At 58.6% G+C, this 13,254-nt stretch overlaps 1 long non-coding RNA gene across 1 annotated transcript; it reads left to right on the top strand.

Moving 5' to 3' along the window:
- Positions 1-1,175: 1,175 nt before the first annotated feature.
- LOC138296066 (uncharacterized) lies at positions 1,176-2,812 on the top strand. Its single transcript, XR_011203743.1, has 3 exons — positions 1,176-1,469; positions 2,242-2,347; positions 2,719-2,812. It is a non-coding gene; the product is annotated as an uncharacterized lncRNA (long non-coding RNA).
- Positions 2,813-13,254: the final 10,442 nt, after the last annotated feature.

Here is a 13,254-nt window from a genome sequence, read left to right on the forward strand (position 1 = left end):
AATTATCCACACCCCCCACCCAAGAGGCCGTCAGCGATGACAGCAGCTCTGTCGATCTGGACACCGATGACCAGCCCGGACCATCGGGGACCTCTGGACAGTCGGTTCCCCTCACACAGGCACAGGCCACTATAGACCCTAACCCCTCTGGGAACACCAGCACAGCTCCCACCCAGCGGGCCCATGCCTCTGTCTCCAGGGCGCGTCAATCTGCGGTGTGTCTACCACTACAGGGCACCCAGGATAACCCACCACCCCAACAACAACAGGGACCTGGGGGCAGTGGTAGTGGGCACACCGGCCAGGGGGCAGAGGCCCAGGGAAACAGGGCAACTCGGCGGGCAGCTGTGCGACAAGGGGGGGAGGAGAGGCCCAGGGAACCCACTCTCCACGAGGTCCTCACCACCATCATGGGAGCATACAACCGCTCCCAGGAGACGATGGCGACGGTACTGGCCCGGTTCCAGGAGATCCAGGTGCTGCAGGAGGAACACTATCGGGGGTACAGGGAGGACATCCGAGCCATCAACACCACCCTGGTTACCATGGTAGGGCTGCTGCAGGACCTCGTAAACAGCAGGGCGGACACTGAACAACACCCAAGGGCCCCTGCCACTAGCCGGGACCAAGAACAGCCATCCACCTCCGCCGGCGCTAGTGGACAGGAGGCCCCCGCACAGCAGCAGCCCACCAGACCCCCACCTCCTGCAGGAGAAGAACCACCCCGCAAGAGGGCCCTGAGATCTCGCAAGACAGAGTAGGATGTCAAGACCCCCGCCAGCAATGGATACCACCTGATGTCATCCCACTGTCCCACATTGTCACCCTGTCCATCCTCGAACTGCCCATGCTCCATCTCTCCACAGGCCTCTGGACAATGCACCTGTGTGACTGTTACTCTGGACTCTGCCATGGACATTCCTTCACCATAGCCCCCACCCACTTGAAACCACCCATCCCATTTTGAGCACTTCAATAAACACCTATTTTGCACCAAAATATCAGGAGTCTGGCTGTGATTTCAATAGATTGTAATTGACATGACAGTGCAAATATGTCCTTGTACATGGTGAAGTCAACAAACAGCTGCCACAAAGCTGTAGTCCATGGGGAAACGAAGCACAGGACTCGTAGTGGGGACCCCAGATCTGAAATAGGGAGGGAAAAGCCAAAACTCAGTCATCATACACTGGGGCAAATAGACAGGCAGCAGAGATGCTGCAGAGTAGTTAACTTTTACTAAATTATCTTTGAAATGTTACCTGTGTCCTATTGGAAGTACTGTTCAATGATTCTGTCCCTGTTGTCTGTTTCAGCCCCGTCGTCTTCCTCCTCGTCACTCTCCTCAGGTTCCACCGCTGCCACAACACCACCGTCTCGACCATCCTCCTGCAGGAAAGGCACCTGGCGGCGCAAAGCCAGGTTGTGAAGCATGCAGCAGGCCACGATGATGTGACACACCTTCTTAGGTGAGTACATTAGGGATCCACCGGTCATATGCAGGCAGCGAAACCTGGCCTTTAGGAGGCCAAAGGTGCGTTCGATCACCCTCCTAGTACGCCCATGGGCCTCATTGTACCGTTCCTCTGCCCTGGTCCGGGGATTCCTTACTGGGGTCAGTAGCCACGACAGGTTGGGGTACCCAGAGTCCCCCACTAGCCATACACGGTGTCTCTCTAGCTGTTCCATCACGTAAGGGATGCTGCTATTCCTGAGGATGTAGGCGTCATGCACTGACCCTGGGAATTTGGCATTTACATGCGAGATGTACTGGTCAGCCAAACACACCACCTGGATGTTCATTGAATGGTAACTTTTTCTGTTCCTGTACACCTGCTCCCTGTCTCTTGGGGGAACCAAAGCCACATGGGTCCCATCAATGGCACCAATTACGTTGGGAATATGTCCAAGGGCGTAGAAATCACCCTTCACTGTAGCCAGTTCGCCCACCTCAGGGAAAATGATGTAGTTCCTCACGGATTTCATCAGGGCAGACAACACTCTGGATAACACCTTTGAAAACATGGGCTGAGACATCCCAGAAGCAATTCCCACGGTTGTCTGAAATGACCCACTTGCCAAGAAATGGAGTACTGACATGACCTGCACCAGAGGGGGAATCCCTGTGGGTTGGCGGATGGGGGACATCAGGTCGGGCTCCAGCCGGGCACACAGTTCATGGATAGTGGCACGGTTAAGACGGTAGGTCAGGATAATGTGGCGTTCTTCCATTGTCGACAGGTCCACCAGCGGTCGGTACACGGGAGGATTCATCCGTCTCCTCGCCCAACCCAGCGGACGGTGCCTAGGAAGGACAACATGGAGCACACAGTCAGGCAACCCACAGGTACGTACTCACAGCTAGCACAGTATACGATTCTCTATGCAGTGAATGGCGTGTATGAGTGGCTATGCAAGGCCTAGGCCTGTGTGACGCAGTTGAAATTGAGCCATGTGGGCCCTGGAAATGGCGGCTGCCTGACCTGTGAAGTGTGACAATGGGATGTGAGGTCAATGCGCTGGCGTGGAACACCGCGGCGGGCGGCGGGCCAAGACCGCGGCGCGAAGCCGCATTGGTTAACATTGAAGCCTATGGGTTTCAGGAGCCAATGGCGAAGGGCGCCGGCGGTGGCGGGACGCACCGCCGCGGAACGCACCGCCGCGGACGTGACCGCCATTTTCTATCTACTTATCCACTTGCGACTTGAACTTTCACAGGAGAGGACCTATACTGCAAGTGTTGCTGTGACCTCGGTCTGGAAGGGACAATGGCTGCTGCGACTGGGGAAAGGGCCCCTGCCTTCACTGGAGAGGAGTTGGAGAAACTTGTGGATGGGGTCCTCCCCCAGTATGCGCTACTCTACGGTCCTCCAGACCAACAAGTGAGTTTAATTCTATCTGGATTTGGGGCCACTGGCTGGCTTGGGGGCCTGGCGGGGATGGGGGGCATGTTGGGGCTGGCGGGGGCCTGGCGGGGATGGGGTGCATGTTGGGCATGGCGGGGGGCCTGGCGGGGGGCCTGGCGGGGATGGGGGGCATGTTGGGGCTGGCGGGGGGCCTGGCGGGGATGGGGTGCATGTTGGGGCTGGCGGGGGGCCTGGCGGGGGGCCTGGCGGGGATGGGGTGCATGTTGGGGCTGGAGGGGGGCCTGGCGGGGGGCCTGGCGGGGATGGGGTGCATGTTGGGGCTGGAGGGGGGCCTGGCGGGGATGGGGTGCATGTTGGGGCTGGCGGGGGGCCTGGCGGGGGGCCTGGCGGGGATGGGGTGCATGTTGGGGCTGGAGGGGGGCCTGGCGGGGATGGGGGGCATGTTGGGGCTGGCGGGGGGCCTGGCGGGGATGGGGTGCATGTTGGGGCTGGCGGGGGGCCTGGCGGGGGGCCTGGCGGGGATGGGGTGCATGTTGGGGCTGGAGGGGGGCCTGGCGGGGATGGGGTGCATGTTGGGGCTGGAGGGGGGCCTGGCGGGGATGGGGGGCATGTTGGGGCTGGCGGGGGGCCTGGCGGGGATGGGGTGCATGTTGGGGCTGGCGGGGGGCCTGGCGGGGGGCCTGGCGGGGATGGGGTGCATGTTGGGGCTGGAGGGGGGCCTGGCGGGGGGCCTGGCGGGGATGGGGTGCATGTTGGGGCTGGCGGGGGGCCTGGCGGGGGGCCTGGCGGGGATGGGGTGCATGTTGGGGCTGGAGGGGGGCCTGGCGGGGATGGGGTGCATGTTGGGGCTGGCGGGGGGCCTGGCGGGGGGCCTGGCGGGGATGGGGTGCATGTTGGGCATGGCGGGGGGCCTGGCGGGGGGCCTGGCGGGGATGGGGGGCATGTTGGGCATGGCGGGGGGCCTGGCGGGGGGCCTGGCGGGGATGGGGGGCGTTGGGCCACTGGAAAGGAAAATGCTGAGTAACTTGAACGTGGTATTTCTCCCTCCCTGTACGTGTCACATAGGTCCGCGCCCATGAGAAGATCGGGATTTGGCGTGCCATCGCCAAGGAAGTCCGGGGCCTGGGGGTCCACCATCGACGGGGCACCCACTGCCGCAAGAGGTGGGAGGACATCCGCCGCGGGACCAAGAAGACCGCCGAGTCTCTGCTGGGGATGGCCTCCCAACGTAGGCGGGGTGCCTGCCGTCAACTGAGCCCCCTGATGTTCCGGATCCTGGCGGTGGCCTACCCTGATTTGGATGGGCGCGTGAGGGCAGCACAGCAGACACAAGGGGGTGAGTAGAAGCATCATCTACTCTGTTGTCGTGCAGTGGAGGTGTCTGGGTGGGGGAGGAGGGCTGTGGGTCCCCCTAGGCCAGGGCGATATCTGTAGGCTGGGCACCCCCGTAAGCCCCTGTGTCCCCAGCCACCACCCTCAGTAGTGTGTCAGTACAGCCATCCCTGGGCCGTGTCATCCATGGGTGCAGTTGACAACTCTAGGCGTGTAGGGCATGTTCCACGGAATGCGTAGCGGACCCCAAGTGCGCAACTTAGTGCAGGGGGCATCTGTGTCTGTCATGTCCGCTAACTGTACCGGAGATCCATGTACTCAATATCCCTTTATTTCTCTCTCCCCCCCCTTTTTGTTTGTCTTTCTGTGCTTGTGTGCATCAGCATCATCAGGCGGAGGAGAAGTGGCATCGGGGCAGGAGGGAGCTGCATCTCACATGGCCCAGGAGGGCCATGCCACAGAGTCAGACTGGACCAGTGAGACGGAGGGCGAGGGGAGCTCCACGACGGGGACGACTGGAGCCTGCAGCGACACGGACACGTCCTCGGAAGGGGGCTCCTTGCGGGGGTGGCACCATCCGTGCCCCCCGCCATTACAGGTACAGCCGCCACCCAGCGCACCATCTCCGCCCTCCCAGCAGCCCCTCCGCGTTCGCCCCGTGCCCGCTCTGCCAGGAAGCCGGGAGTCTCCTTCGCCCCAGGCACCTCAGGCCCTGCCCCTGTTACCCCCGCTGCCCTCAGTGAGGAGGTCATTGACCTCCTCCGAACGCTCATTGTTGGGCAGACTACCCTTTTGAATGCCATCCAGGGGGTGGAGAGGGAGGTTCATCGCAGCAATGCGTACCTGGAGGGCATTCATTCGGGTCAGGCTGCCCATCAGCGATCGTTCCAGGCTCTGGCCTCAGCACTGACGGCAGCCATTGTCCCTGTCTCCTGCCTGCCTCTACTAACTCCCTCCTCCCAGTCTCCTGTTCCTCTGCCTGTCCCACCCACACCATCAGACCAGCCTGCACACACCTCAACACCCAAGAGAAGCTCATCCAAACATAAGCACCACAGATCACGCAGACATTCACACACGCAACATTCCGATGCAGACATGCCAACAGTCACTACCACCTCTGTGACCCCCACCTCCTCGTCTCCCTCCTCCCTCCCTGTGACGTCTACACTCACACCTCCATTCACCTCACCATCAGCCAGTGTTTCCATCACCAGCACACCCTCCACTCCAGTCCGCACACGTGCAGTCACCACCCCCACTGCCATTTACACGTCCCCTGTGTCCTCTCCCACTGTGTCTGTCACCCCCTCTTCCACACCACACAAACGCAGCCACCCACCCACCCAACAGCCATCCACCTCACGACAGCCTATCCCTCCTGCACCTGCACCCAAAGACAGCAAACGTGACTCACCTACAACCACATCCTCTCCCTCCACTCCCATTCCCACTGTACCTACCACTCTCCATTGTCCCAAGAAGCTCTTCCTCGCCACTACTAACTTCTTTCCTGACCCTGAGCCCCCCCTCCTTCTCGTCGGGGTAAGAAGAGCACCTCAGCCACCACCAGCCCTGCAGCCCCCTTGACAAGGGTGCAGGGGTATTGGAGCCCGCCAGCCCGCATGTCTGGATCTTCGCCCAGCAGCAAGGGGACAGCCAGCCCACCCCCTGGGAAGAGGAGCAGAAGGCGGAAGGGGCGCCGCAGGAGCCCGCCTTCTACATCCCCCCCGGACACCACCCACAGACAGTCACCAGCCACAGCTCCAAAGGGAGGCAAGGGCCACAGGCCGACGACTAAGGAGGGCAAGGGCAGCAAGTTGGAGAGGTCAGGCAGCAGGCCTGCTGCCCAGGAGGAGCCCACAACCCCCATAGCCGCTGCCCCGGGAGGAACCGGCACAGCTGCCCCGGGAGAGCCCACCACCCCCATAGCCGCTGCCCAGGGAGGACCCAGCCCAGCTGGCCAGGAGGGCCACACCACCCACAGCCCAGGTGGGCAGTGAAGGAGCACCATCCCCGCTGCCCAGGAGGGCACCACCAGGCAATTAGCAGTTGGCCATAGACCGTCTGCCGTCTCAAGAACCGCTGAACTGGGCCCCGCCGTCTCAAGAACCGCTGAACTGGGCCCTTCAAGGCAAGAACCGCTGAACTGGGCCCTTCAAGGCAAGAACCGCTGAACTGGGCCCTTCAAGGCAAGAACCGCTGAACTGGGCCCCGCCGTCTCAAGAACCGCTGAACTGGGCCCCGCCGTCTCAAGAACCGCTGAACTGGGCCCTTCAAGGCAAGAACCGCTGAACTGGGCCCTTCAAGGCAAGAACCGCTGAACTGGGCCCTTCAGGGCAAGAACCGCTGGCCCTTTGGCAGACGTGGCAGGGCAGGATCTATCTCGGGCAGGGCTGCAGGATGTCCTCTGGCCAACTTGCCTCCTCCAGTGGCAGTGGGGTCTGTTATGGACTGTATGGACTGTGGCTTTGCTCTCCCCAGGATGGCCCAGTGGACAGGCCACCCACTGTATGGACTGTATGGACTGTGGCTTTGCTCTCCCCAGGATGGCCCAGTGGACAGGCCACCCACTGTATGGACTGTTTGAACTGTGGCTTTGCTCTCCCCAGGATGGCCCAGTGGGCAGGCCACCCACTGTATGGACTGTATGGACTGTGGCTTTGCTCTCCCCAGGATGGCCCAGTGGGCAGGCCACCCACTGTATGGACTGTATGGACTGTGGCTTTGCTCTCCCCAGGATGGCCCAGTGGGCAGGCCACCCACTGTATGGACTGTATGGACTGTGGCTTTGCTCTCCCCAGGATGGCCCAGTGGGCAGGCCACCCACTGTATGGACTGTATGGACTGTGGCTTTGCTCTCCCCAGGATGGCCCAGTGGACAGGCCACCCACTGTATGGACTGTATGGACTGTGGCTTTGCTCTCCCCAGGATGGCCCAGTGGACAGGCCACCCACTGTATGGACTGTATGGACTGTGGCTTTGCTCTCCCCAGGATGGCCCAGTGGGCAGGCCACCCACTGTATGGACTGTTTGAACTGTGGCTTTGCTCTCCCCAGGATGGCCCAGTGGGCAGGCCACCCACTGTATGGACTGTATGGACTGTGGCTTTGCTCTCCCCAGGATGGCCCAGTGGGCAGGCCACCCACTGTATGGACTGTATGGACTGTGGCTTTGCACTCCCCAGGATGGGCCAGTGGTCATGGAGTCCCCTCGTGGATCTGGCGTCGTGTACTCAAGTGGCTGAGGTGCCCCCCCTTCCCTTCCCCCTGAGGTGCCTGTCCTATTTTCTTTCTGATGCCCCTGCAGTGTTCTCTCCGTGGAGTTCTTGTCGTGGGACTGGGCCTTGCCCCTTTGCACAGGACCCCTGTGATCCACGGACAGTGGTTGGACTACATTTAGTAGCTGTATATATTTTGTACATAGTTTATTTATTTATTTGGATTACTGGTGTCCATATTTCAATATATCTGGCCGTTTATGATCTCTTCTTTTGGTCTTTGCATTATTTCGGAGGGGGGTGGTTTGTGGGTTGTGACAGTGATCTGTGGGAATGCATTGATGTGTGTGTTGTAGTGGGTGTGGGTGGGTGGGTGTGTGCCGGTAATCTTTTCCCTCCCCTGTGTCGTAGGTGCAGTACTCACCGATGTCTTCCGCGCCGCCGGGCGTGCTCCTGGTATATGAGGAGGAATAGGAGTGCGGGGATGACCTGTAACTCTGGCTCCATACTGCCGGAATCTCGCGTGGAGTGCGTAGAGGTGAGCGTTTTCCCGTTCGTAGTCTGTTTCCGCCGTGTTCTTATCGGCGGTGCTCCCGCCCCGGAAAAGGTGGCAGATTGGTGGGTCGTAATAGGGTGGGCGGTACTTTGTCTGCCGCCGGGCTGTTGGCGGGAACCGCCGCGCTGTTTGTTTGTACCGCTGTGGCGGTCGGAGTGTTAAGTTGGCGGGCTGTGTTGGCGGTTCCCGCCAGGGTCAGAATGCCATTTTTAATACCGCCGGTCTGTTCGCGGTCCGACCGCCGCCTCTCCGCCGACCGCCAGGGTCAGAATGAGGGCCTGAGTGTTCTGGTGTGAACCTGAAATACAAACACCACACTGCACATTACCTGTGTGCCTGTCCACCATACACTGCATTTACTATGGGTAAGACACCCCTCTGGCAGGCATTCCTGCCCTAAGGCAGGGTGCTCCATATTATATGTGAGGACATAGCTTCATGAGCAATATGCTCCCTCTGTGCCCTTGCCAAACCCAGGACATAGGCCCTCATTATGAAATTGGTGGTAAATCCCACTTACCGCCATGCTGATTACCGCCAACATACTGCGGCACCGACAGATATCCGCTTACCATATTATGACATACACATACCAATGCATCCCTATACAGACACAAGTCCGCCACACCAAAGGTCAGTGATAAACTGGCGGTATCAAAACCCATACCGTTATGCCAACAGAATAACACCCACAACATTATGACCCACGAATCACCACAATGGACATTCAATGGCGGTAAACCATTAGCTGTACACACCTCCGCGCTCAAAATCCACACACTCAAACAAAACAGCACCACATTGGACAATTCAAACTGCACACACCTGACACACATACACACACCACACACACACCCCTATAAAACACCCACCCACATTGCCCACAACCCTTTAGGACTACAAACAATTGCCAATAGAGAGAGACAGCAAGAGCACCCACACAACCAGACCCACATACCACCATCCCCTATACACCACCCACACACCTTATATCACACACCACAACACATCACCCTACACACCCTCACCCACACCACTCACACTACACCCATGGCACCACAACGACACCCCAGATTCTCTGAGGAGGAGCTAAGGGTCATGGTGGAGGAAATCATCGGGGTAGAGCCACAGCTATTTGGAGCACAGGTGTAGCAGATATCCATTGCTAGAAAGATGGAGCTATGGCGGAGGATCATGGACAGGGTCAACGCCGTGGGACGGCACTGCAGAACAAGGGACGACATCAGGAAGAGGTGGAACGACCTACGGGGGAAGGGGCGTGCCATAGCAGCAAGACACCAACTCGCTGTACAGAGGACTGGCGGTGGACCCCCACCTCCTCCTCCACAACTAACAACATGGGAGGAGCAAGTCTTGGCAATCATGCATCCTGAGGGCCTGGTAGGAGTAGGAGGAGGACTGGACTCTGCTAAGTCAACTCTTTACTACTATCACCCCCCTACCTGCATGCCATCACATACCCCCACCCCACCCTCACTCCCATCACTCCACCACCTCCCACACACCCCACCATTACAACCCACTCATCCCAATGGCAAGCCCTGCATGCACCACCAATGCATGGACATCACTCACAGACCTGCATGGACACCTATCACTAAAGCATGCACACTAGAAGGAAACAGCTAGCCCACCAAATTACAACTCACACAAGGCAAAGCTGCCAGGACCATAACAACCATAGAGGGCAACCCACCTATGCACAATTTGTCACACAGAGAAACAATAACACTGCATTTACATTCCCACAGGTATCCCAGCCAATGTCACCAGAGAAGAGGTGCCAGCAACATCCAGTCCCCCCACAGAAGAGGCCCACAGGGATGACAGCAGCTCTGCTCGCCTGGATCTGGATGACCAACCTGGCCCATCAGGGACAGTCGGTTACCCAGGCACAGTCTCACACCACCACAGAGCCTCCCCCCTCAGGAAACACCACCACAGCACCCACCCAGCGGGCCCATACCTCTGTCTCCAGGACACGTCAATCAGCAGTGTGTCTACCACTACAGAGACCCCAGGCCACCCCACAAACCCAGGACAATCGGGGACCTGAGGTTAGTGGCAGTGGGCACATGGTTCAGGGGACAGAGGAACAGGACAACAGGGAAGCTGGGAGGACTGCTGTGCGCCAGGGGGAGGATAGGTCCAGGGAACTGACTCTCCAGGAGGCACTCACCAACATCCTGGGAGCCTACCAACATTCCCAGGATACGCTGGGCCAGATCCTGGACAAGTTGTAGGAGAACATGTGGCTACAGGAGTGACAGTAACTGGAGATCAGGGAGGACTTGAAGTCCATTAGCACCACCCTGGTCTCCATTGCAGTGGTGCTGGCAGACATGACCAACAGTATGAGGGAGGCTGTGTCACACCAGCGGGCCCCTGCCACTAGCCAGACTACTGAACAGCCCTCCACCTCTGCTGGCGCTAGTGGACAGGAGGCCCCGCCACAGGACCAACAGGCCACCAGCACCCCTCCCCCTGCAGAAGGAGAACCACCCCGCAAACATTCCCTGCGATCCAGGCAGAAGCCAGAGACTATTGCTAAGTATGGAGGATGTCAAATGATTTAAGTATGTATTTGTGTAACAAGGTTTAAACATTGCAATTCAACTGTACAGTAATGTTTACATAGGAAAGACCTGTAGTTGGCTGCAGTGAACACACCAGGAGCGATAGTGGGGCACCAACATCTGAAAAAAAAGATGCCTAAGGGTACAGTGAGTGGCCATAGAAGTATGAATTCACAGCCTGCCAGTGACAATGCCAAACATTAAACTGTCAATGAAATGTGAAGTTACACTGTCTTACCTGTGTGTCATTGGAAGTATTGACGCATCACTGCAGTTCTGTTGTCCTCATCCTCATCCTCTGCCTCCTCATCTTCACTGTCCACAGGGTCCACTGCTGCCACAAGGCCATCTCCAGCCCCCTCCTCCTGCAGAAAAGGCACATGACGTCTCAAGGCAAGGTTGTGCAACATACAGCATGTCGCAATAATCTGGCAGACCTTCTTGGGTGAGTAGCACAGGGATCCCCCAGTTAGATGGAGGCGCCGAAACCTCGCCTTCAGGAGGCCAAATGTACGTTCAATTATCCTAGTGGCATATGTCCTGAATGTACAATTGTGAACTGTATAGGGGGGGTTGGTGGATGGGCCTTGGGCAGCATGCAGCACGTATGCTGGGCCATGCCTGTGCGTAAGGGGATGGGAAGGGATATGGTAGGCCATGAGTGCAACAGTCTGACTAATACCTTTCCCTGTGTATATTTCCTCTGCAGGTCAGCGCCCATCAAAAGAAGGGTATATGGCGTGCCATCGCCAAGGAAGTGCGGTCCCTGGGGGTCTACGGTGGCCGGAGCACCCACGGTCGGAAACAGTGGGAGAACCTGAGACGCTGGGCATGGAAGACGGCAGAGGCACAGCTGGGGATGGCCTCCCAATGAGGAAGGGGTGCCCATCGACCCCTGACCCCCCTGATGGCCCGCATGCTGGCAGTGGCCTATCCGGAGATGGATGGGCATTTGGGGGCATCACAGCAGCCCATCATCACTACTTACGCCTGGTGGGGTGGTATCCGGGTGGGGGATGTGTTTCTGTGGGTGCCCCTAGGCCAGGCCTGACAACACCTGGCAGAGTAGGTTCCATGTTGGACAGGGTTCTGATGTGAAATTCCGCCAACGTGGCTGTTAGGCATTCACTGCTGAGCAGGGCTGTTTGGGTCCCAGGTATGCTGCAGTTGGCGGTATGTGTGCCTCCCCATGCCCTGGTGACTAGCATTGTTACTGGTAGTGCATTGCCTAGTGCGTACGGCTGTTCCCTGTGTGTGAGTGTGTGAGTGTGTTGTGTACGCCAACAGTGGTGTTGGTGCAGCAATTGACCAAGGGTATCCTTTGTCTCCCCCCTTTTTTGTTTTGTCACCCTGTCCTTATGTGCATTAGCATCATCTGGTGGAGGAGCAGAGGCACCGGCAACAGAGGGAGCTGCATCCCACAGGACCCAGGAGGCAGAGTCCACCGACAGTGAGGGCACCAGTGAGACAGAGGGCAAGGGGAGCACCACGGTGGAGACTGGAGGAGACAGTTCGGACACGGATACCCCCTCCGATGGAAGCTCCTTCATGGTGGCGGGCTCCTCTGTGCGCACCCCAGCTACAGGTACAGCCACCACCCCCGTATTAGCACCACCTCCCAGAAGCCCCTCAGCGAGTTGCCCGTGCCTGCTCACCCAGGAGGGTGGGCATCTCTTTCGCCCCAGGCACCTGAGACCCTGCCCCAGTGAACCCTGCTGCCCTGATTGAGGAGGCTATTGACCTCCTGCGATCCATCTCTGTTGGGCAGTCAACCAGTGTGAATGCCATCCAGGGGCTGGCAGCCCAAATGCAACAGACCAATACATTTCTGGAGGGCATTCACATTGGCGTGGCGGCCCAACAGAGATCAATCTAGGCTCTGGCCTCTTCTCTGATGGCAGCCATTGTCCCTGTTTCCACCCTCCAACTTCCTCTATCCAGTCCCATTCCCCTCATCCCCAACCTATCCCAAGCACACAGGCAGATGAGCATGCACACAGGATAACACACAAGAGTGGCACACGCAAACACAAGCACCACACATCATCCCACAGGTACTCACACAAACACCACCCAGATGCAGACATACCAACATCCAGTGCCTCCACTGTGTTCCCCTCCTCCTCGTCCTCCACATCCCTCCCATTTGCGTCTACACTCACACCTGCATACACTACATCCTCATCCACTACCGCCATCACCAGCACACCTATCAGAGCACACACCTCACTGGCAGTCACCACCCCCACATCCATGCACATGTAGCCTGTGTCCTCTCCCAATGTGTCTGTGCCCCCTCCTCCCAAAGTACACAGATGTAAGCACTCAGACACCCTACAGCCATCCACCTCACAACAGCCTCCAGCCCATGCACCTGCACCCAAACACAGCAGACAGACACCTCCCACAACCACTCCCTCTTCCTCCACTCCCAAACCTTCTCCCTCTTCCCATCCTAATGTCCCTAAGAAGCTTTTCCTCTCCACCATTGAACTCTTCCCCACCCCTCCTCCCCAATCCTTCACATCTGGCCAGGGTGGGTAAAACCCAGGCAAGCACCTAAGCCCCCCAGTCCACGGACCCAGTAGTGTCCACAGCAACTCCTGGTGGGAAAGGATCCCGGGAACCAGGCAGCCACACGGAAAGGGTGCCTGCCCCAAGTGCTGCCAGGAAGAGAAAGA

Source organism: Pleurodeles waltl, chromosome 1_2 (assembly GCF_031143425.1).
Source record: "Pleurodeles waltl isolate 20211129_DDA chromosome 1_2, aPleWal1.hap1.20221129, whole genome shotgun sequence".
NCBI lineage: Eukaryota > Metazoa > Chordata > Amphibia > Caudata > Salamandridae > Pleurodeles > Pleurodeles waltl.